At 39.2% G+C, this 21,215-nt stretch overlaps 1 long non-coding RNA gene across 1 annotated transcript in view; it reads left to right on the top strand.

The window, feature by feature from the left end:
* Window positions 1-390: 390 nt before the first annotated feature.
* The window catches only part of LOC102153132, a 56,280-nt gene continuing 35,455 nt past the window's right edge, over window positions 391-21,215 (top strand). Inside the window, exons 1-3 of the long non-coding RNA XR_005383391.1 lie at window positions 391-834; window positions 2,602-2,700; window positions 11,581-11,647. This is a non-coding gene — a long non-coding RNA (uncharacterized LOC102153132). The remainder of the gene's footprint in view (window positions 835-2,601; window positions 2,701-11,580; window positions 11,648-21,215) is intronic.

The raw sequence follows: 21,215 nt of genomic DNA, 5'->3' as shown, positions 1-21,215 counted from the left end.
GCACCTCTTCCTTTTATGAGCGAACTAGGTCTCGGGTCATGGAGGGTGGTCTCTAACGAAGGCTGCTTCGGATCATCTGAAAAGTACCCTCTCACAAGTTGGGAGAGTTTTTGACCCTACAAAGTTTGTACCTGAGCAGTCATGCCAGCCTTCCCCCCCGCGCCCCCCGGGCCCCGGGGGGGGGGTAGGGGTTGAAATCACGGTGCAAATGCATTATGATGAGTCTATGGGTTACCTTGTGGCAGAGATGCAGAGGGATGCAGTTCATGTGCTGCACTGGCGGCCCTTGGTGCGTCAGCACTGGAGTCTTGGAAGTCACAAGGCCCAGATGTTGAAGATGCTGGATGTTGAAAGCCACAAAGTCCGGATGCTGCCCCCAGTCTTTTTTTTTTTTTTTTTTGTCTTTTTTTTTCCAGCTGAAAGGTCTATATTACTGAACCAATGAACGGGTATAGAAGCATAGTAACCAAGAAAATAATTTCCTTAGTAAGACTTGTCTATGGCCAGGCAGGAAGGACGTTTCCGTGCTGACAGGACAGGAACCTGTGATCCCCACGCAGCTTAGATATGTGGGCCGGTTGGCGGCCATCTTGCGACGTGCGACGCCTCCTCACAGGCCCAGCTCGGTTCTCCTCCAGCGCCTCCTCTTGAAGTTGTGCCTGATTTTATTACCAGTTTTCATCCGAATCCACTGGGGAGTGGGACGATTCTGCTTTTGTTTCTCGGCCAGGAATCGCTTGATTCTGAAAATCTTGTGGGAAGACACGGCGAGGAACAGGCAACGGCACACCACCAAGATGGCGGCGAAAACGAGAGAGGAGGAAACAGGCGGAAGTGCGTATTTATAAGATGCTGCCAGGGGCGGGGCTTAGGAGTTTACGTGCCTTACGTGCCCCCCCCTTCAAAGCCAGTGCCTCCAGGCTTCTAATGTGTAACCTGTTTATCACTGCTCTTGCCGGCAGCTCATGTCTAATTAACTGCTTGCTGATATGTTGAGCTTCAGTAGTCGAGCTGAGTTTTCCTTTTAGTTCAGCTCGACTACGAATGTTTATAAGCATTACCAGGTGTATTTATTTATTTATTTATTTAATTAAAAAAAAATTTTTTTTAATATATTTATGATAGTCACAGAGAGAGAGAGAGAGAGAGAGGCAGAGACATAGGCAGAGGGAGAAGCAGGCTCCATGCACCGGGAGCCCGACGTGGGATTCGATCCCGGGTCTCCAGGATCATGCCCTGGGCCAAAGGCAGGTGCCAAACCGCTGTGCCACCCAGGGATCCCGTATTTATTTATTTAAACAAAGAATATACACATTGCTCTGTTTCTGTGACCATGTCTACCTAGGGAGGTGGAAAATAAATAGGTCCAGCAAGGCACTTGGCCCAGGTGAATGGAGAAAATCTTTTCCTTCCCATGCTTCGGGGGCTTAACTGAGTGAATGCGTCTTGGAATGGCCCCGTGTTACTCTTTGCAGACCAATCACCAGGCCTCTGAAAGCCTCTATGGGGCTGCAAAGACCACCTGCTCATTTATCTTAGAGATGCATCCTCACTGTTTGAGAGAAGTCCCAATAATAAAAGTACAGCTAATCGAACAATAAAACATTTATTGAGCATCTACTATGTGCTCAGCACTGAGCTGGGTGCTCAAAAAATTACATATAAAAATATGATGCCTATCATATATTAAGTATTAACCCCCCCAGAAGACCGATTATTATTCATATTTTGTGATGAGGAATTGAGCTCAAAGTGAGTAAGATTAAGCAATCTTCCAAAGACCATGCAGCTGCTGAGGCAGAGATTTGATGGTAATTGCTCTCAGTTTAAGGAAGCACTGGGAGGCCCTTTCCTGCCATTTTAGGACTTCTTTTAAGATCTTGAAACCCTGAGGATATAATGGCTTATTTTCCAGACTCTGGTGTTAGGGAAAAATGTGGATTCATTGACTGCATGTTCGTCTTCTGTTTTTTCACAGTCCAAATATTTAGGTTTGGTTTTGTCATGAGATCTCTTATTACTGTGAGGGCTTTTCTCAAGGCACAGGAGGTGCTTATGTGCCACTGTTTCCAACAGTACTCAAAATGTACTTCTATTTACTTCACTATCTGTTTGCTCATCTAAGCACAGAGTATTTTATCTGGATCAGGTTCATCTGACAACTCCAGAGTGATTTTTCCACCCCTACATGCTCCAAATCCCTTACGCTAGGTGTTTTATTTTTCTGTCACCTCTTCATTGGCTCAGTTTTCTCAGAACTTTGTTTCTCAGAGCAAGTGTGACTCATGCCATGCTAAGTCAGCAGGGTGGCCAGGAGAAAGGGAAGCAGAGTCAAATTTGGGTCTATCCCTATTAGGGATGATGGCTCAGAGAGGAATAGTGTAAGACAAAAGACAAGTTGGTAGCCAAGGAATAATAGCCACGGGTATCAGACAATTACAATAAACCATGATGTGAGCTTTCATGGAGGTAAACGAGGCACAGTGGATGCTCCAACACCCATTCTCTCTCCCAGATTTTTGTTTTTCTCTTTCATCATATTTACTACTGAAAGGAGTGTGCATATTTAATTACCTCTTAAATGTATGTTCTTTCCTCTAGATTATGAGCTTCATGAGGGCAGGGGTCTTGCCTGCTTTGAATAAAGTAGTGAATCTACTGTATATCCAAAATTTATTCATCCACCATGCCTGAGACATAGTAAGTACTCAATATTAATTGAATAAATGAATAAATGAAATAACAGCCATTCTATTCTGAGAAGGAACAGGAATTGGATCTCATAGTAGATGCAATGTAGAAATGTTTAACAACAAATTAGAAATAGGTAAAAATATAGTTAGTGAATTACAAGATAGGGTAGAAAAAATGGCTAGAGAAAAAATAAACTGGAGAGTATAGATTAAAAGTTAAGAGGCAAGGAGGATAGTATGGGAAGACCTAACTCAATTAATCAGAACTGTAGTAGAAGAAAGAGAAATTTGGAGAAACAATATATGAAGAGATAATGGATCAAAATTTATTGGAAATGAAAACAGAAATCTCAATACAGCAATTTAAGAAGTTTAATGAAACCCAAGCAACATAAATAAAAAGCAACATACCTAGACACATCATATTGAACCTTCAGAATTCCAAAGACAAGGAGCTTTTAAAAGAACCCAGAATGAAAAAAAAAAAAAAAGACAGACTGCTTTCAAAGGAGTGATATATATAGAAGTCAATTGACTTCTCAATATAACAAGGAAAGTTAGAAGACAGTGAGATGGTATCATCAAAAAAAAAATTGCCAACATAGAATTTTATATCTCAAGAGTAAGGGTTAATAAACAAAACAGTTTTTTAACAGCAGACTCTCACTAAAAGATCTAATGCATATATCTTATATAGACTGAAGTGATCCTAGCGGGATCCTTAGATGGAAGGCCTACAGTTTGTGAAGAAATAAAGAACAGTTAAAGTAGTAAATATGTAGTTAAATTGACTATATAAAACAGTAATGATGCCTTGTGATATTAAAAGAAAAGCTATGATTAAAGCACATGTCAAAAATCATATGTAAGTTGGAAGGGGTTTAAATTTAATATGTAAGTTGGAAGGGGTTTAAAATTGGGAAGGGGTTTAAATTGTATTAAAAGTGTATTTGGGCCTTATATTGTCCAAGAGGAGATACTGATTAATTGTACACTTTGATATTTCTGTAGTTATTTCTGTAGTAATCTTTAAAACAATGGAAACAAAACATTTAATTTCACACATAGCAGAAGATAAAACTAGAATACTGGAAAATACTTTATCTAAGAGAAGGCAAGAAAGGAGAGAAAATATTTGAACTGAATGTAATAATGTAAATGCTGCATAACCTACTATTTTATATAATTAAAGCAAGTTTTAGATGAAATTTATAGCCCTAAGTAAGTAGATCAGAAAGGAAAGACCCTGAAGATCAATGGATAAATCATCTATTTCAAGAAGTTAGAAATAACATGATAAAATAAGCCAAAAGAAAACAGAAGGAAAGAAATAACAAATATAAGAGCAGAAATGAATCAAGTAGGAAACAGTATAAAATAGAAAGGATCAGCAAATCCAAAAGGTAGTTTATTGGAAAGACTAATAAAATTGGAAGAAAGGGGGGAAGAGCAAGGGAAAATAAAGGTATAAATAACTAATGTTAGGAACGACAAAGGAGTCATCGCAACAGATCTTGCACTCATTATTATGATACCAAGAAGATTGTATAAACAATTTTATGTCAATAAATTTGAAAAGTTAGATAGAGTGGACAAATTCCCAGAAAAATACAACAAACAAAACTGAGTCAAAGAGAAAAGGCAAATTTGAATAGTGCTATACTACTAAAGAAATTGAATCAGTAGCCAAAAATCTCCTTGTTAAGAGAACTCCTGGCACAGATCACTTTACCAGCAAGGTCTGTCAAACATTAGATATAGAAATAATTCTAGGGACACCTGGGTGGCTTAGCGGTTGAGCGTCTGCCTCCTGCTCAGGACGTGATCCTGGGATCTGGGATCTAGCCCTGCATCGGGCTCCCTGCATGGAGCCTGCTTCTCCCTCTGCCTGTGTCTCTGCCTCTCTCTCTCTGTCTCTCATGAGTAAATAAATAAATAAATCTCAAAAAAATAATAATAATTCTAGTATGAGACAAACTCCTTTAGAAAACAGAGAAGGAGTAGCATTTCTCTAACTCATTATTGGAAACTAATATACTTTGATACCAAAACTGGACTAGGACCAGAAAACTGGACAGGAGAGGAAAATTATCAGACATCTCCTGAAAATGGGTACAAAAATCTGAAGCCAAATATTTGACAAGCCAAATCTAGTCATGTATAAAAAGGATTAAAACCAAATTGCATTTACCTCAGAAACATAAAGTTGAGTAACTTTAGAAATACAATTAATTTAATTTACTACATTAATGGAATAATGTAGAAAAATTATGTTATTGTCCCCAAAGATACAGAAAACCTTTTGATAACATTAACTATCCATTTATAATAATAGTATTAAAATCAATTAAACTGGAAATAAAAAGATATTTAATCTCATAATGAATATGTACAAAAACCTACCGCAGACGTTCTAATGGTGAAACATTGGAAAGCATCTCCTTTGAGATCAAGAATAAAGCAATGCCTACTATGACTTCTAATCAGCATTGTACTGAAAATCCTGGAAATACAGTAAGGCAAGGAAAGAAATAGATGATATGAAGATTAGAAAGGGAATAAAACTACCACTAGTCTCAGATGGCATGACTGTGTAAGTAGAAAACCTGAAAGAATCTATGGATAAATTAGTAGAATTAGAGCATTTAGGAAGTATTCTGAATATAAAATCAATGTACAAAAATAAATTGTAGTTCTAGATAACAGCAGCAGTTCAATGGACATGAAATAAAACTAATAATATTACATTAAGTGCCAAGGGTCATGTCTATCAAAAGATGAGCAAGTGAGCATGGCTACCATGGAGAAGATTTTAGCATTTTATTTATTTATTTTATTGAAAGACTTCAAAGAAGACATAAATGACTGGAGAGTATTCCCATATTCATAGCATGGAAAACACGATTTTGTGAAGATGCCCATTCTTTTTTTTTTTTAAGACTTTATTTATTTATTCATGAGAAACAGAGAGAGAGAGAGAGAGAGAGAGAGAGAGAGGCAGAGACACAGGCAGGGAGCCTGACGTGGGATTCGATCCCGGGACTCCAGGATCACGTCCTGAGCTGAAGGCAGGTGCTTAATCGCTGAGCCACCCAGGCATCCAGAAGATGCCCATTCTTTACAATTTGATTCATAGTGTAGTAACAGTCAAAATTCAAAAAGATCATGATACCTGGGTGGCTCAGGGGTTGAGCTGATGCCTTTGGTTCAGGTCGTGATCCTGGGGTCCTGGGACCAAGTTTCCTCTGCCTGTGTCTCTGCCTCTCTCTCTCTCTCTCTGTGTCTCTCATGAATACATAAATAAAATCTTTTTAAAAAATTCAGAAAGATCTTTTGTGGAACTTGGTAAGCAAATTCTAAAATACATATGAAAGTGCTAATGGCTAAAAATAGTCAAGAAACAAAGTGGAAGAACTTGTTTACCAGACTTCAGTTTATGACTTCTTGGTAAGCCCTAACCAGACAGTGTGGGAGTATCAGTGTAAGGATGGAAAATAGATAAATGAGTAAAACAGAGGGCTCCCAAACAGATCCTTGCATGTCTGGACAAGTGGCTTATGACAGAGGTAGTATATCAGAGCAGTGGAGAAAGGGTGGATTTTTTAGTAAACAGTACTGGGAATATAGGGTATCCAAATTGAAAAAAAACCTATTTGGGACATCTACTTCATACCATACACAAAAATAAATTGTAGACAGTACTTACATGTGAAAGGAAAAGACAAAAATATTTTAGGTGATAATACAGGAAGAGAATAACTTCATGACTTTGCAGGTAGGGACTGATTTCTTAAACAAGATACAAAAAAGCACTGATCATAAAGGAAAAGACTGATGCTTTTGACTACATTAAAATGATGAGCTTCTATTAATCAGAAGATATAATAAAAAGAATGAAAAGACAAGCTGTGGGATAGGAGAGGATAATTATGTAAAACTGATAGGGATCCCTGGGTGGCGCAGCGGTTTGGCGCCTGCCTTTGGCCCAGGGCACGATTCTGGAGATCCGGGATCTAATCCCACGTCGGGCTCCCGGTGCATGGAGCCTGCTTCTCCCTCTGCCTATGTTTCTGCCTCTCTCTCTCTCTCTGTGTGACTATCATAAATTAAATAAATAAATAAATAAATAAATAAATAAATAAATAAAACTGATAGAAAAACCTCACTAGTAATCAAAATATATCAAGAATTCCCATGAATCAAAAAGAAAAAGGTAGACAATCCAAGATAAAAACTGAATAAATGGACACTTCATAATACAGCAAATTGATTTAAATAGTAATGGACAAACAAGCTATAGCATCAGGGTGGCCCACATCATTTGTCAGGCCTAATGCCAAATGAAAACACGCACACCTTCAAAAAGCAAGAATAAAGCTTTTTCCTTTCTTTTGTGGTTTTTCTCTACATGTCGTGGTGTTTATGATTACGCTCTTGTGGGTTCAGAGACACTCATGGGGCAAGTGCAGATCCTTCCAGGCACTTGGAGACACCATCTCATGACTCCATGCTGGTGCAGGCATGAAACCCACCAACTGCTGGGTTACTCTTCACATCAGCTTCCAGACCTGGCCCCCAAAGTTGAGGCAGTCATCTCCCCTTCTAACCCACAATGTATTGCAACTTCATGCCTGGACACGGTGGATGAGAAGTTCATCCCCATCAAGTCACCTATGACTTCACCATGATATTCTTAGTCTAGGACAGGGACAGTTGTCACCATACTCCTCCCCAAATACTGTAATACACAATCCCGACCCTCTCTGTGCCCTTGTCCAGACCTCCAATGGGAGGTTAGCCATTGCTACATGGAGCTAGGATCAGGAAGCCTGGGATGACTGGGGTGGGGAGTAGTTGGCTGAAAATCTATTCCAGAAAGATGGTAGGAGGCAGGATCATTCTTGAATGAAGGCTTCAAGCCTGCAGCACATGCTGCATTGTTCCGTCAGACTTCTCTTACAAAATTAAAATTCAAAGATAAAATTATTAAACCAAGAACAGGTCCTTCTGAGTGCGGGACCCCATATGAACCAGACTGCCCTGGTTGCATGTCTCATGAAGGAGACCTTGCATAAAATATTCATGTTATTATTCATTATTATTCAATAATAATTATTATTCATATGTTATTCATAACATGGAACACACACATAGTATATATAAATCTCACAAACATAATATAGAGTGAAGGAAATTAGTCACACATAAAAAACCATAGTATCGTTTTATTTACATAAAAGTTGGAAACTGGGGGAAATGAAATTATATTGTTTAGGGTCCACACGTAGGCTGCAAAACAGTAAATCAAAACAGAAAAGTTTTATCACAAAGATAAAGATTATCTTCAGGTGTAGGGGGATGGTGGGCTTGTGACCTCAGTTTTCCTATCTGTTCTTGATCCTTTTTTTAAAAAAAAAGATTTTATTTATTTATTCATGAGAGACAGAGAGAGAGAGAGAGAGAGAGAGAGAGAGAGGCAGAGAGAGAAGCAGACTCCATGCAGGGAGCCCAATGCAGGACTCGATCCCTGGACTCCAGGATCACACCCTGGGCAGAAGGCAGGGGCTCAACTGCTGAGCCACCCAGGCATCCCTGTTCTTGATCCTTTTTGTTACATATGTTAGACAGGACCTCCGAGGGTGGGTCCATCTCCTTGTGACTAGGGGTACCATTTCTATGAGCCATCTCTAGGGATCACTGAGGTCCCCTGGCTGCTGTTCCAAATTTGCTGCCCATCACATTATTTATGCCCATTACCTCTGATGTTTAAGTGCTGCTCCTGCCCTATAGTATGCCAGGGTCCTGTCACCCCCATATTGTAAAGCCCACTCCCTAACAGCATCTGTCAGTCCTCATCTATGGAGAACGAATATTACTGGATTTTCAACAATGCATATGTCCCCTCTCGCCAGCATATTTTTTACTGCCTTGGTTCATGATGTGTCTTCCAGACCCTCTTAATCAATAGAAAGTGATATGTTTTCCAGGTTTATGTAGCAGCCTCATTCTAGCATTTCAACTTCTCTAAGCCTTCTGAGCCTTTCTGCCCCAGTTTGCCATCACAGTTCTGGCATTTCTACTTCGATTATAATGGGCTACGTTTTTTTCCAATCTTCAAGTGCCATTTCCATAATATATTGGAGGTGTCACAACCCAGGACCCTTTTACAACCAGGTTTTAAATCCTCTATCTAGATTTTCATTCTTCCTCCCTTGATCCAGCATCCCCGGGACTCATTCCCAGGAATACTTTCCCATTTCTTGACAGTACATGGCAGTCAGGTCCTTCAGCTCTTTTGGTATAATTTTTCTCTGTTCCTTTAGCAAGCCTCAGACTTCCCAGTCAGGTTTTGCTTAGACTTGATATTAATGATGTATGTGTCCATTGGCCAGATGGAGGTGAGGGCAGATCAAGGCAAGAATTGCCTTAAAAAAAAAAAAAAGGGTTGCCTTAAAAACCAGGCACCTAGGTGACTCAGTCCATTAAAGGTCTGACTCTTGGTTTTGGCCCAGTTCATGACCTCATGGGTGGTGAGATTGATCCCTGCATTGGGCTCTTGGGCTAGAGCCTGTTTAATGATTCTCACCCTCTGCTCCTCCCCTTGCCTCAGAACAAGTAAAGAAACCTTTAAAAAAATTAGGGTTGCCAGCTGTAGCAAATGGAAGTACAAGATACAGGGAACTGGGATACTAAGAGTATTCATTGTTTATCAAATTCAACTGGGCATCTTGCACCTTATCTGGCAACCCTCCTTGTAACGCACTGCCTCATTGAGATCTCTTTATAACCTTTAAGCAGCAGGGGGGCTGTATCTTTCAACAAGGGAGAGTTGGTCACTTGTGCAGACCTAGAGGGTTCAGGCAATTCAAGGTTCTCGATAAATCCTCAGCCTAGTCTTCAGTCATGCCTCCCCTCCTGCTGTAGGAAATGAGTATCTCCTGAAATGTTGTCAAGGAGATACTCTGACTCTTCCATTGTTTAAAATTGTTCATTAATAAACTTGAGCCTGTGATTTTACTCTCTGCAAAGAATCAGTAGTGATTACCAAGAGCTGTCCGATTCCACAGTCCTTTCTTAAAGTCACTATTGCTCCCATACCCCTCAATTGCCTGAGATAGTAGTTCCTAAACTCGTCAGCGTGTTGAAATCACCTAGGAGCTTCTAAAAATATTGGTGCTGGTCTCCTTCTCCCTAACAAATTGTCATGTAAATATCTCATATGCAGTCTGAGATTAGGAATTTTTTGAGTCTACTCAAATTTTTTTAATCTACTTCCGCAGCATCCAAGCTAGTTCTCATTGTTATCCAGCTGATGAGTCGTTGAATTTCAGAAACTCACCTTTAGTGTCTACTTTCTAGAACCCTTCCTGGTACCAACTATTTTAGGTAGGGTTCTCTGAAAACAGGGAATCTTATCCATGTAACTTGCTGGGAATGCTCTCAGAAAAAAGAGACTGAGGAAGGAAGGATTGGGCAGGAATAAAACCCAGCAAGACTGCGGTCCTAGCTAGAGACTAACTGCAGGATCTAAATCCAGGGGAAGCTCCTGCTGTGGCGGAGTTAGCCCTGTCTTGAGGCAATGGGGCTGACCTTTTGTACCCCTACATCAGTTAATCATTGACTGAGGTCTGTCCCCAGAGGGAATGATGGGGGGCTGGTGGCTAGCTTCTTAGCCAGGGCCAGGGCTAGGGTGAGGGGAGCAGGGTAAAATTTGAAGGGGATGAAAATTCAGTAGTCAAGATGAATACTATTTTAATGCAATATTTTAAGTAAATCAAAATTAATAAAAAATCATAATGAACAAAATCAGATTTTAAAGATAAAATTAGGGGAGGAAGTTCCTATTTGGCCAAGGGCAATTTTCAGAATCAGAAGGCAGCTATGGGTTGTTTAGCGTCAACACTCACAGCACCCAGGGGGATGTGTGCATTAGCCAGATAAATGGGACCTGGGTTTGGGCGCCAACATTCATTATACCACTTTTCCCCGATACAACATCTTGTCGTTTTTGAGTTTGAGTTGACTCCATTCCCCTGGGATTTTTGGGAGGGAGAAGTGAGAGCAATACTTGGACCTGTTTAATAAAGTCAGAAATCCCTAGTTATGGTGATTGGTTCAGGGATGAATTTATGACCCAAACAAACCTAATCAGCATCCTCTCAAGATTATTTCTGCTGAAGCTAACAAAAAAGATTGTCCAGACAACATAAGCTGGAACTTCTTGCAACTATCTTTCCTAGCTGTTTTGAAGAAATCTGCCTGTACTAGGAGAGGAGGTCAACATGCAAAGAAAATACAAGCCAAAATGAAACAGAGAGGAGGACATTGATCCTACCTTTAGACTCAGCTGGAGCAAGACTTTTCATTCTGTGATGTATCAATCAAGAATAGAAAGTCTGACTCAAGGAATGAAACCAACTTGAATCAAAAAGAATGGGAGGAGAGAAGAAGAGGGAGAGAGAAAAACTATTGGCTTACATAACCAAAAGTATGGCTAGAAATAGGCCTGCATGATATCACCATGATCTATTGATCTCTTGCATCTGCTCTCTTAGGACTGGCTCCATCTTCAGGTTAAACATTGAATCAAACAAGAAGTTGCAGGAGAGATACTCAGGTGTCCTCAAAATCTACTTACCCTTTTGGCGATAGTTCCATGATTCCTGACTATTCATAACTGAATTCTTTCTTTACGAATTATTTCCTAGTATTACCAGTTTCTTTGCCAGTTCTGTCTACATGATCACTTATACCTGACTCTTAATGTAGGACTGCACCTCCCCATCCTGCCCCAGTACAGGAAAATACTTGTTCATTGCTGCTCTCATGCTTTGCCCCCCTTCTCTAAATTCTGATTACTACCCTATTTCATTATGCTTTCCTTTAGGTTCTCCCTTCTCAACAGGATCTTAAACTTCTGCAAGATGATACAGCGTTTCTTCCTTCTTCCCAAGGTAATATAAAATAAGCCATTTAACAGAGTGCCTGACATGTGGTATGCTCAATAAATAGCGATGATGATGATGATAATGACAACGATGATGATGACAACAATGATGCAGCACCCTTTCCTTACATAGGTTTGGGAAGATTTGATCAAACCAATGCTTAAGACCCTGATGCAACATATTCTTTTGTAACTTACCCATACTTGTAGTAAGTTCTGAATATAAGCAATTACTCAGTTGCTTACATTCACCTTGTTTCTTTAAGTCTTGCTACAATACTTTTTTTCCATCAAGACTCTTTAAACCCTAAGGACATTCACATATGTTAATCTGCCTACCTGGTTTGGACACAGGAATAGAATTTAACATAAAAAAAAAAACATTTTTTTCCTTTCTAAATTGATAATGAGAGTCTCAAACCCTGAGACTATGACTCTAAGAGCGTTCAACGAATAAATTTAAAACTAGAGGAAAAAGTAAATCAGCAAAAAAACAAAAACGAAAACAAAACAAAAAAACCCCACTATTTTTTGATTGTTTGGAATGGCTTTTTTTTTTTTTTTTTTAATTATGTTTTCTCATCAATGGATACAGCTCAACTGTTCTACAGAGGTTGTGAGGCCTGAAGCCTGAGGGCAAATACTTGATGTGTGCAGTTAAAAAGTGGCAGGTGGACTGGTGAAAACAGCATGTAACTAGTTGTTGCCAGTTAGCATGGCAACACTACCCTGGCACGTTCTAATAAGAACCTTCAGATATATGCTGTGGGTTGCAAATATGAACTTAAAGAGTTTTATTTTATTTTTTTAAAGATTTTATTTATTTATTCATGAGAGACAGAGAGAGGCAGAGACACATAGAGGGAGAAGCAGGTTGCACATAGGGAGCCTGATGTGGGACTCGATCCTGGACTCCAGGACCACGCCCTGGGCTGAAGGCAGGCACTAAACCGCTGAGCCATCCAGGAGTCCCAAGAGATTTTTTGTTGTGGTTGTTGTTGTTGTTGTTGTTGTTGTTGTTGTTTTGATCCCAAGAGTTTTAATGATTTGGTAGCCAGTGCTCTGGAAGCAAAGAGCCTCTGCTTCCTGCTCTGTGTCTTTCACGTCTCATTTCTGAAATTACCTTTGCCCTACGCCCATACTGGATTTATGATATAGAAGAGGATCTTTTCATCTTGCTGACTATATCAAGGACTGTGATTGACTGGTTGAAAGATAACAGTTTTATTATTGACTACTTAATGTTTTCATTTTATTAAAGAATCTAGTTATTTTTCCCTTCTTTAAATTTTAATTCTAGTGTAGTTAACATACGTGTTATATCAGTTTCAGGTGTACAATATAGTGATTCAACGCTTCAATATATTATTCAGTGCTCATCACGATATGCGTACTCTTAATCTCCTTCACTTATTTCACATCTTCTCTCCCTCTGCTCTGGTAACCATCTGTTCTCTATAGTTAAGGGTTTGCTTTTTGGATTCTTGCTCTCTTTTTCCTTTGTTCTTTTGTTTCTTAAATTTCACATATGAGTGAAATCATGTATTTGTCTTTCTCTAACTGGCCTATTTCGCTTAGTGTTATCCTCTCTAGCTCCATCCATGTTGTTGTGAATGAGATTTCATTCTTTTTTATGGCTGGATAATATTCCCTCACAAATATATACATAAATGTATCTTACCTCTTCTTTATCCATTCATCTATTAATGGACATTTGGGCTGCTTCCAAAATTTGGCTATTGTAAATAATGCTGCAATAAGTAATGCATGCATCTTTTTGAATTAGTGTTTTTGTTTTCTTTGGGTAAGTACTCAGTAGTGGAACTACTGGATCATATGGTAGATTTATTTTTAATTTTTTGTCGAACTTCCATACTATTTCTCAGGGTGACTGTACCAGTTTACATTCCTACCAACAGTGCATGAGTGTTCTTTTCTCTCTACATCCTCACTAATTTGTTGTTTTTTGTGTTTTGGATTTTAGCCATTCTGACAGTGTGAGTTGATATCTTACTGTGGTTTTTATTTGCATTTCCCTGATGATGAGTAATGTTGAGCATCTTTTCATGTGGCTATTGGCCATCTGTATGTCTTCCTTGGAGAAGTATTTGTTCATATCTTCTGCCCATTTACAAAAAAAAAGATTTATTTATTTTTATTTATTTGAGAGACAGAGAGTGGAGGGAGGGGCAGAGGGAGAAAGAGAGAAAATCTCAAGCAGGCTCCACCCTGAGTGCAGAGCCTGATGTGGGGCTCAATCTCATGACCTTGAGATCATAGCCTGAGCTGAAATCAAGAGTCAGATGCTTAACTAACTGAGCCACCCAGCCAACACTCTTCTGCCCATTTTTAAATTGGATTATTTGTTTCTTTGGCGTTGAATTTTGTAAGTTTTGATACTAACACTTTATCACATATGTCATTTGCAAATATCTTCTTCTCCCATTCCATAGTTAGTCTTTTAATTTTGATGATTATTCCCCTCACTGTGCAGAAGCTTTTTATTTTGATGTAGTCCCAATAGTTTAATTTTGCTTTTGTTTCCCTTCCCTCAAGAAACATATCTAGAAAAATGTTGGCTACAGCTGATGTCCAAAAAATTATTGCCTGTGCTCTTTTCTAGAATTTTTATGGTTTTAGGTGTCACATTTAGGTCCTTAATCCATTTTGAGCTTGTTTTTGTGTGTGGTATAAGAAAATGGTCCAGTTTCAATCTTTTGCATGTAGCTGTCCAGTTTTCCCAAAACCATTTGTTAAAGAGACTATCTTTTTTGTCAGTGCATATTCTTGCCTCCTTTGTATATGAGTAATTGATCATATAATCATGGGTTTATTCAAAGAAGATGGATTTATGCTATTTTTAGTCTGGTAGCTATACCTGAATCATCTCACCTTTCCAACATAGTTTAGGATTTCTTTCATCCCATTCTAATTGAGTGCAGAGAACTCCTGTGGTCCATCTCTCCTAAAGCAGCTCCCTTAACTTTCTTTCCTCATCATTTGGATTTGCCTCTATAGTGGAATCTACTTAGCCCTGCCCCTGATCTAATTGAGCTCAGGCACCAGGATCCAGCCTGGAAATATAAGGAGGCTTTTCTAATTCAGCAACTTAGTAATGCCAAACTTGTAGGGGCTAATTATGCCAGTTTTCTAAGTGGTTTTCCTGCCTCCAATTTGTACACTCTTACCCTCCAAAATCATTTTCTGTATGATTGCCCTCTAAGGCAGAGGTCTTCCAACATCTGGACTGGGCTCCCCTGGCCATTGAGAGACCCCCTTTCTCTCTCAGCCTGACTGCAGAGAATTTCATGTTATATTTAGTAAGGGCAGAACTTTCTGTCACTTTGACAGAGAAGTAGGTATTCTTGAGTCTGAAAAAAATCTTGACAAAGATAAAGGCCTTAAAAAGATGACTTTGGCTTCAGTAGTAAGTATAGAAAGGTCCCATGCATGTAAGGTGATTGAATGGGTCATATCAGTCCCTGGGTTGAGATGCTGAGAGAGGGACTTCTTTAAGTGAAGCTGTTGTAGGAGGAATTATAGGAGCATTTCTGGCTTTCAGCAGGGTGTGGAGGGACTTCTGGGCTGAGTGTTATATGAAAGAATCCACACGCATCACTGTTACTCCATGATGGCTTCCTGTTCCCATCCTGCGACTATTAATGCTCACTTACCATCCCCCAACCCATCCTACTGCCACAAGCTACACAATTGCTTGTTTGCTGGATCTCCTCCCGTCCCCTCCTCCTCCTCTTTCTCTTTCTCTCTCCTCTCAAATGCATAATCCTCATCTTTTGGATTGCACTTGATATTATGAAGTAGGTAGGTATTATTAACTCTATTTTACATATAAGAAAACCTAGAATCAGAGAGAGTAAGTTGCTCAAGGTCACATGCCAACTATAGCAGTGCCAGGTCTATCTGACCCCAAAGTCCATGCTCTTGCTGCATTATAATCTGTCGACACCCATTCTCCAGCGTTTCCAGCTAACAGAAAGCATAGAGGACACTACAAGGTGGAAAGCACTGACCTGAAGATCAGGAACTCCTGAAAGATCAGGAGTTCTGGTGCTGGCTTTCTTTGTTTGGTTACTCCCTCACTTCTCTGCTCTGGCAAGAGGGGAAGGGCTCCACTGGATGCTTTCTATATTTCTTCTATGCCTAATAGACTGTTAAGACACTTTAGTGACTTATTACTTTATACTCTCTATATTTTGGAAACTTATGAGTTCACAGTGTGTCATCTCAGGAACAGTGCTATAAAATCAGATCATGGGAAAAGAAGCCACTTTGCCTCATGCAATGGATAGGAGTAAGCTGGCACTCCTGCCAAGGTGGAGAGCTACTTTCTGAAATAACTTCACATATATTTTTAAGGGCTTCTTTTCACAATAAAACATTTAAAAGTAATGAGCACTCTAATCTTTGTCATGTTGCACTTGTTTATAAAAAACACTATACTGTTCTTGTGTATATGCAAATAGGGAACAGTGCAAATGGTGCCAGGATGAAGAAGGCACGGGTACTTATTTTTTTTCTAAAAACATCATTAGTAGACAGCCTTGACCCAAGACACAGCATCTATATTTCCCTCAACTCTGTGATTCTGATTTATACTTTACAGGTGTAGAGCCCTAAAAAACTAAGATGTATTCCCCATTCTTCATTCATTAAAGATAATTTATTAATTGCTGTAATCAAAAGTATAGGTTAATAGGAAATAATTGCAGAAGTGGGAAATTTTATGTGCTTTTTCATAAGATGTGAAAACTACTGATTCTGATCTTTTTTCTGTTTCATTCATTATCTCTGCCTTTTATCCTTAATGCTTGTGAACACACTGTTTGCAGATAAATATTTTCTTAGCAAATATATAAGGAACCAACAAAAATAATTGCTCACATAATTAGAAATGTTTTGTTACGTGCTGGCAAACTTAAAGCATAGCAAGGTTCAGAAATGTTCCTTTAAACAGTTTTCCTTTTTTATGCTACTTTAACTTTGCCTACCCATCTCTGAACGAGTCTTCATTTTCTGTTTCTACATCTCTCCAGATCCTGCTTCTCAATTCCTGTGGTATCCAGCTTCTACCTCCCATGAGGGCTGAGGACTGTTTGAGTTCTTTTAAGCCCTATGATTCCATGAAATGAGAGGTTTTACTTAAGTTAATGAGGATGTCTACTAAAATTAAGGAGTAGATATAGGGCACACCTTTACCTCCTGTGTAGGCCCATGTGACTGTAATCCTGCTTCCTGTTGGCTGGGAAGACCTGGTCTGGTGTGACTGCTCTGAAATAATGGTCTCAGAAGGCTGAGATGGGTCAAGGGATGATTATCTTGGGTGGCCAGAGGCAGCTTTTTTAGGGAGTGGATCCAAGCCATACTTAAGGTGGGAAACTAAGGTTTTAACCTTGGGGAAGGAGATGATTGTCAGGTCTGAGTGGTATGGAAGGACAGGAGGCAATTGATTAGGACAGGAGGCAACTGGCAAAGCTAGGACAGTTGGGAGAAGTTGGCATGTAGAGAATGAAACTACCGTAGACCAAGTGGTTTAGGACTAAGGTGCTGTATCACAAAATAACACTGGCTTATTTAGTGGCTTGAAGTTTCCCTGTGAAACCTGGAGCTCCTCTGTATGTTGGCCAATGGCCAGAATCATGATGGTTGGTAGGGAAGGAAAGTTTTATTTTATTTTATTTTTTATTTTATTTATTTATTTATTTATTTTATTTTATTTTATTTTATTTTTTTGGGAAGGAAAGTTTTAGATTAGGAATGAATTATTGCTGGAAGGGGTATTCTGTGATCCAAATATATGGTGTCACTACACAGCCTGGGGAGTGGTTAGGTATGTGGCCCAACAGAGGTAGTGGTATTTGAGCCACGCTTTACTGATAAACAAGGGTTCAGTAAACAGAGAAATATGGGGAGAAATATTGCAGAGATATACAATAGCATAAATGGAAGCAAACTGGATAATACAGGTTATATTTCAGAAATTATTTTAGTAGCTAAATGTGGCAGTATTATGATTTTCTGATATGATGAGAAGAGGGAAAAATAAGATTGGTAAACAGTTGCGTTAGTTTCAAAGTCACATTGTTAATGACTTTGGATGTTAGACTGAAGGCACTCAGTGGTAGAGTCCTAGAATAGTGAAGTTCTAAGTACAATGGTATTAATCTACATATACATATACATATACTTATTTAATTATTTAATTAATTTAATTAATTTAATTTAATACACATATTTAATTACATTACCTTCTGAGATTCCACTAAAACTAAAGAAAAATTATTTTTTAGTTTAAATGGAAAAATGTAACAGCACAAGAATAAGAAAGGAGACTGCAGTTTGGGATCTGAAGAGTAGATGGATACGTGGTAACTCAAGGCAGGATAGCCACGTCTTACCTGTTGGTGCAGAAACCCAAAAAACAATCCAGTTTATACTCCAGAATCATCAAAAGCCTCAGGAACTGGCAGGCCTGAGAACCAATTGAGGGTGAAGGTTGGGGGAAAAAATAAGGACCCAAATAAGGAAGACTGGGTAAAAGTTGTTTGATAGTAAGTTAGAGCTGAGCTCTTCTTTCCCACTCCACACTACTGGGCAACTTCCCTCTCCCACCCTGGCAAAAGTCTAGGGTCTGTTCTCTGGAGAGGGTAAAGCAGAAAATGTTTCAGTTGGGAAACCTCTCACACATTCGAAGATGCAGTTGCCATATTGAAAACATATAGATTAAGTACATTTATTCATACTGAATAAAGCCTGCAGAGACCCCACCACTATCACATGTACACGCACATACGTACACACACATGCACACACACACACAGATCTCTTTTCTCTCACTTGGCTCCTAAAGTGCTGATTGCCAGACTTTCCCCTTCCAAGCAAGATACTAGAAAACTACCAGCAGAAGAAGAAAGATCTAAATACGGTTTGCTACCAAAGGCCCACCTAGATCCCTTTACTGTAATGCTAAGATTAACAAGCTCATCCAAAGACTTGGGTCCTCAAAACTAATTTTTAATTTCTTACTCTTAATCATGAACAGATAATCAAGTTTCATCAGACATCTGAGGAATCCTCCAACACGGATAATATAGACCAAAGGAAACAAACAGAAAGAAACATCTTGAAAGACATAGAGATAAGGGAGGGAAAATAAGACTTAAACAATCTATCAACATCTTCAGAGAGTCAAGAGATGATATTGCAACAATGAAGAACAGACTCCTTGCAGAAAGAAACATTCAGAGAACAAAAAAGAGCACTTGAAAAATTAAAATATATAGCAGAATACAACAGAAAGTCTGAAAGATAAACTTCAGGAAATCTTTAAGATATAGAAAAAAGGCAAAAAGATGGGAAAGAGGAGAGAAAGATAAGAAAATGAGATCAGTCTACGAGATCCAACACAGGAATCCATATCCTAGAATGAGAGATGAGTGAAATTGAGGGGAAAAAACAATCAATGAAATAGTTCAGGAAAATTTCCCTAGAGTGAAGGACATGCATTTTCAGACACAAAAGGCCATCTTAGTGTAAATCACAGTACATGAACCTGTGTTTCATTACAGAATTTAAGAACACTGGACATAGAAGATCTTAAATGCTTCCACATAAAAAGATTTGGAGTCAGAATTTCTATAGCTTTCTCAGGAACAATACTGAAATTAGAGACAATGGAAATAATTTTTAATCCAAAATTCCATATTAAGCCAAATGATTAATTGAGAGAGTAGGATAAAGACATTTCAGATACACAATATCTCATTAATTTCCCATATATCCTTCCTCAGAAAGCTACTGATATATATGTAACAGCAAAATGAGGGAGTAAATCAAGAAAGACAAAAACGATACACAGGAAATGGGAGATCCAGTTCAGGGTGACTGTTGTTGCAGTTGATTAAGCATCTGACTCTTGGTTTCAGCTCAGGTCACGATCTCAGGGTCATGAAATTGAGCCCCATTTGGGCTCCTGTGCTTAGTGTGGAGCTTACTTGAGATTCTCTCTCTTCCTCTGCCCCTTCCCCCACACCCAATCCCCTTGTTTGCAAACCTCCTCTATTAAAAAAAAACAAACTGGGGATCCCTGGGTGGCTCAGCAGTTTAGCTCCTGCCTTCAGCCTGGGATGTGATCTTGGAAACCTGGGATTGAGTCCCACGTCGGGCTCCCTGCATGGGGCCTGCTTCTTCCTCTGCCTGTGTCTCTGCCTTTCTCTCTCTCTCTTTCTCTGTGTGTGTGTGTCATGAATAAATAAATAAAATCTTTAAAAAAAATAAAATAAAAATAAACTGTGTTTAAGGATAGTGCAGGATTCTATATCTCTCAATATTTTTTCTTATGGAGTGAACAGGCAGGCATGGTGAAAGCCAATGGAATCTCACTTGTTTTTAATATGAAGGATTATATGGAAGGCTGATGTCTTTCTTAATCATCTTAGCAGTCTTATGTTTAGGCTGTTTAGTTGCTCGGGTGTAGAATACAACCAAATCTACCTGAATAAGGGGAAAATATGTACACACACATTTGTGTGTATGTGTATATTTATGTACATTATTTTTACATATGTATATGTACACACACACAGGCGTAGTATGTCTATGGAAAGATACATAAGAATCTGAAGATCATAGTTGCCTCCATGAGGCTAGGGAAAAGGAATGTGAGGAAATCCTTTTTTCACTATTTATCTCTTTGTTCCTTTTGATGTTTTGGACAGAATGCAGGTTAAAAGAGACAGTAGACTGGGATCAGTTGGGTAGTGATGGTCACACTCTTGGATTGAGGAAATAAGGATCTGAATGAGAAGAGAAAGAGTGGTTGCTGAAGTCAGAAGAATTTTTGCTTGGTCTTGTGATAATTAAATGTGGCAGGAAGGTGGGATGACAGTGGGTACTGAAGGTAGGAGGACAGCAGTCAGAGATGAGTCTTTGCTTTCTAGCTCAGGTTACCAAATTTGAGAACACTGAGTGGATGAAACTGGCTTCAGAATGGCAGAGGAAGGAAGGTTGATTGCAAAAGAATAAGTGGTAGGGATGGAGGGGGAGGAGTTGGAGGCAGTAGTTGTAGTTCACTTTCCCTCTGACCAAAAACTCATTTCCGTGGGTCATATCATGTGCCTTATCATCCACAGCTTCTGGACTTATGAGATGATAGAATGGCTTCTGGAAAACTCAGTGATGCATTCTCTGCAGGCACCACCTCAGAGGGCTGAGGGAGTGTAGGATGTAATACAGGCACTCAACCTGCAACCTGGCTAAAATGTTGTCCCTTCTATGGCTGGAAAACAAAGGGGTAGAAAGAATGATGCTTTGCAAAATTTTCTCCAGCTCTGTCACTTACTAAGTTAGTGACCTTGGGTTAATTGCTTTGACCTGTCCATGTCTAGGTTTCCTCATCAACAAAATGGTCATGATATCCCAATACCTACATCACAGGGTCATTGTGGAGAATAATGGAATAATGAGTTTAACAGTTTAGAAGAGTCCCTGGTACAAGGTAAGTACCAGGATTGTTAACTAGTATTGTTAGTATACTTCATGACCTCTTTTGAGAGCCT

The sequence above is a fragment of the Canis lupus genome, chromosome 33 (genome assembly GCF_011100685.1).
Source record: "Canis lupus familiaris isolate Mischka breed German Shepherd chromosome 33, alternate assembly UU_Cfam_GSD_1.0, whole genome shotgun sequence".
Lineage (NCBI taxonomy): Eukaryota > Metazoa > Chordata > Mammalia > Carnivora > Canidae > Canis > Canis lupus.
Note: the sequence above shows the minus strand (reverse complement) of the source record. Positions and strands in the feature narration are given on the sequence as shown.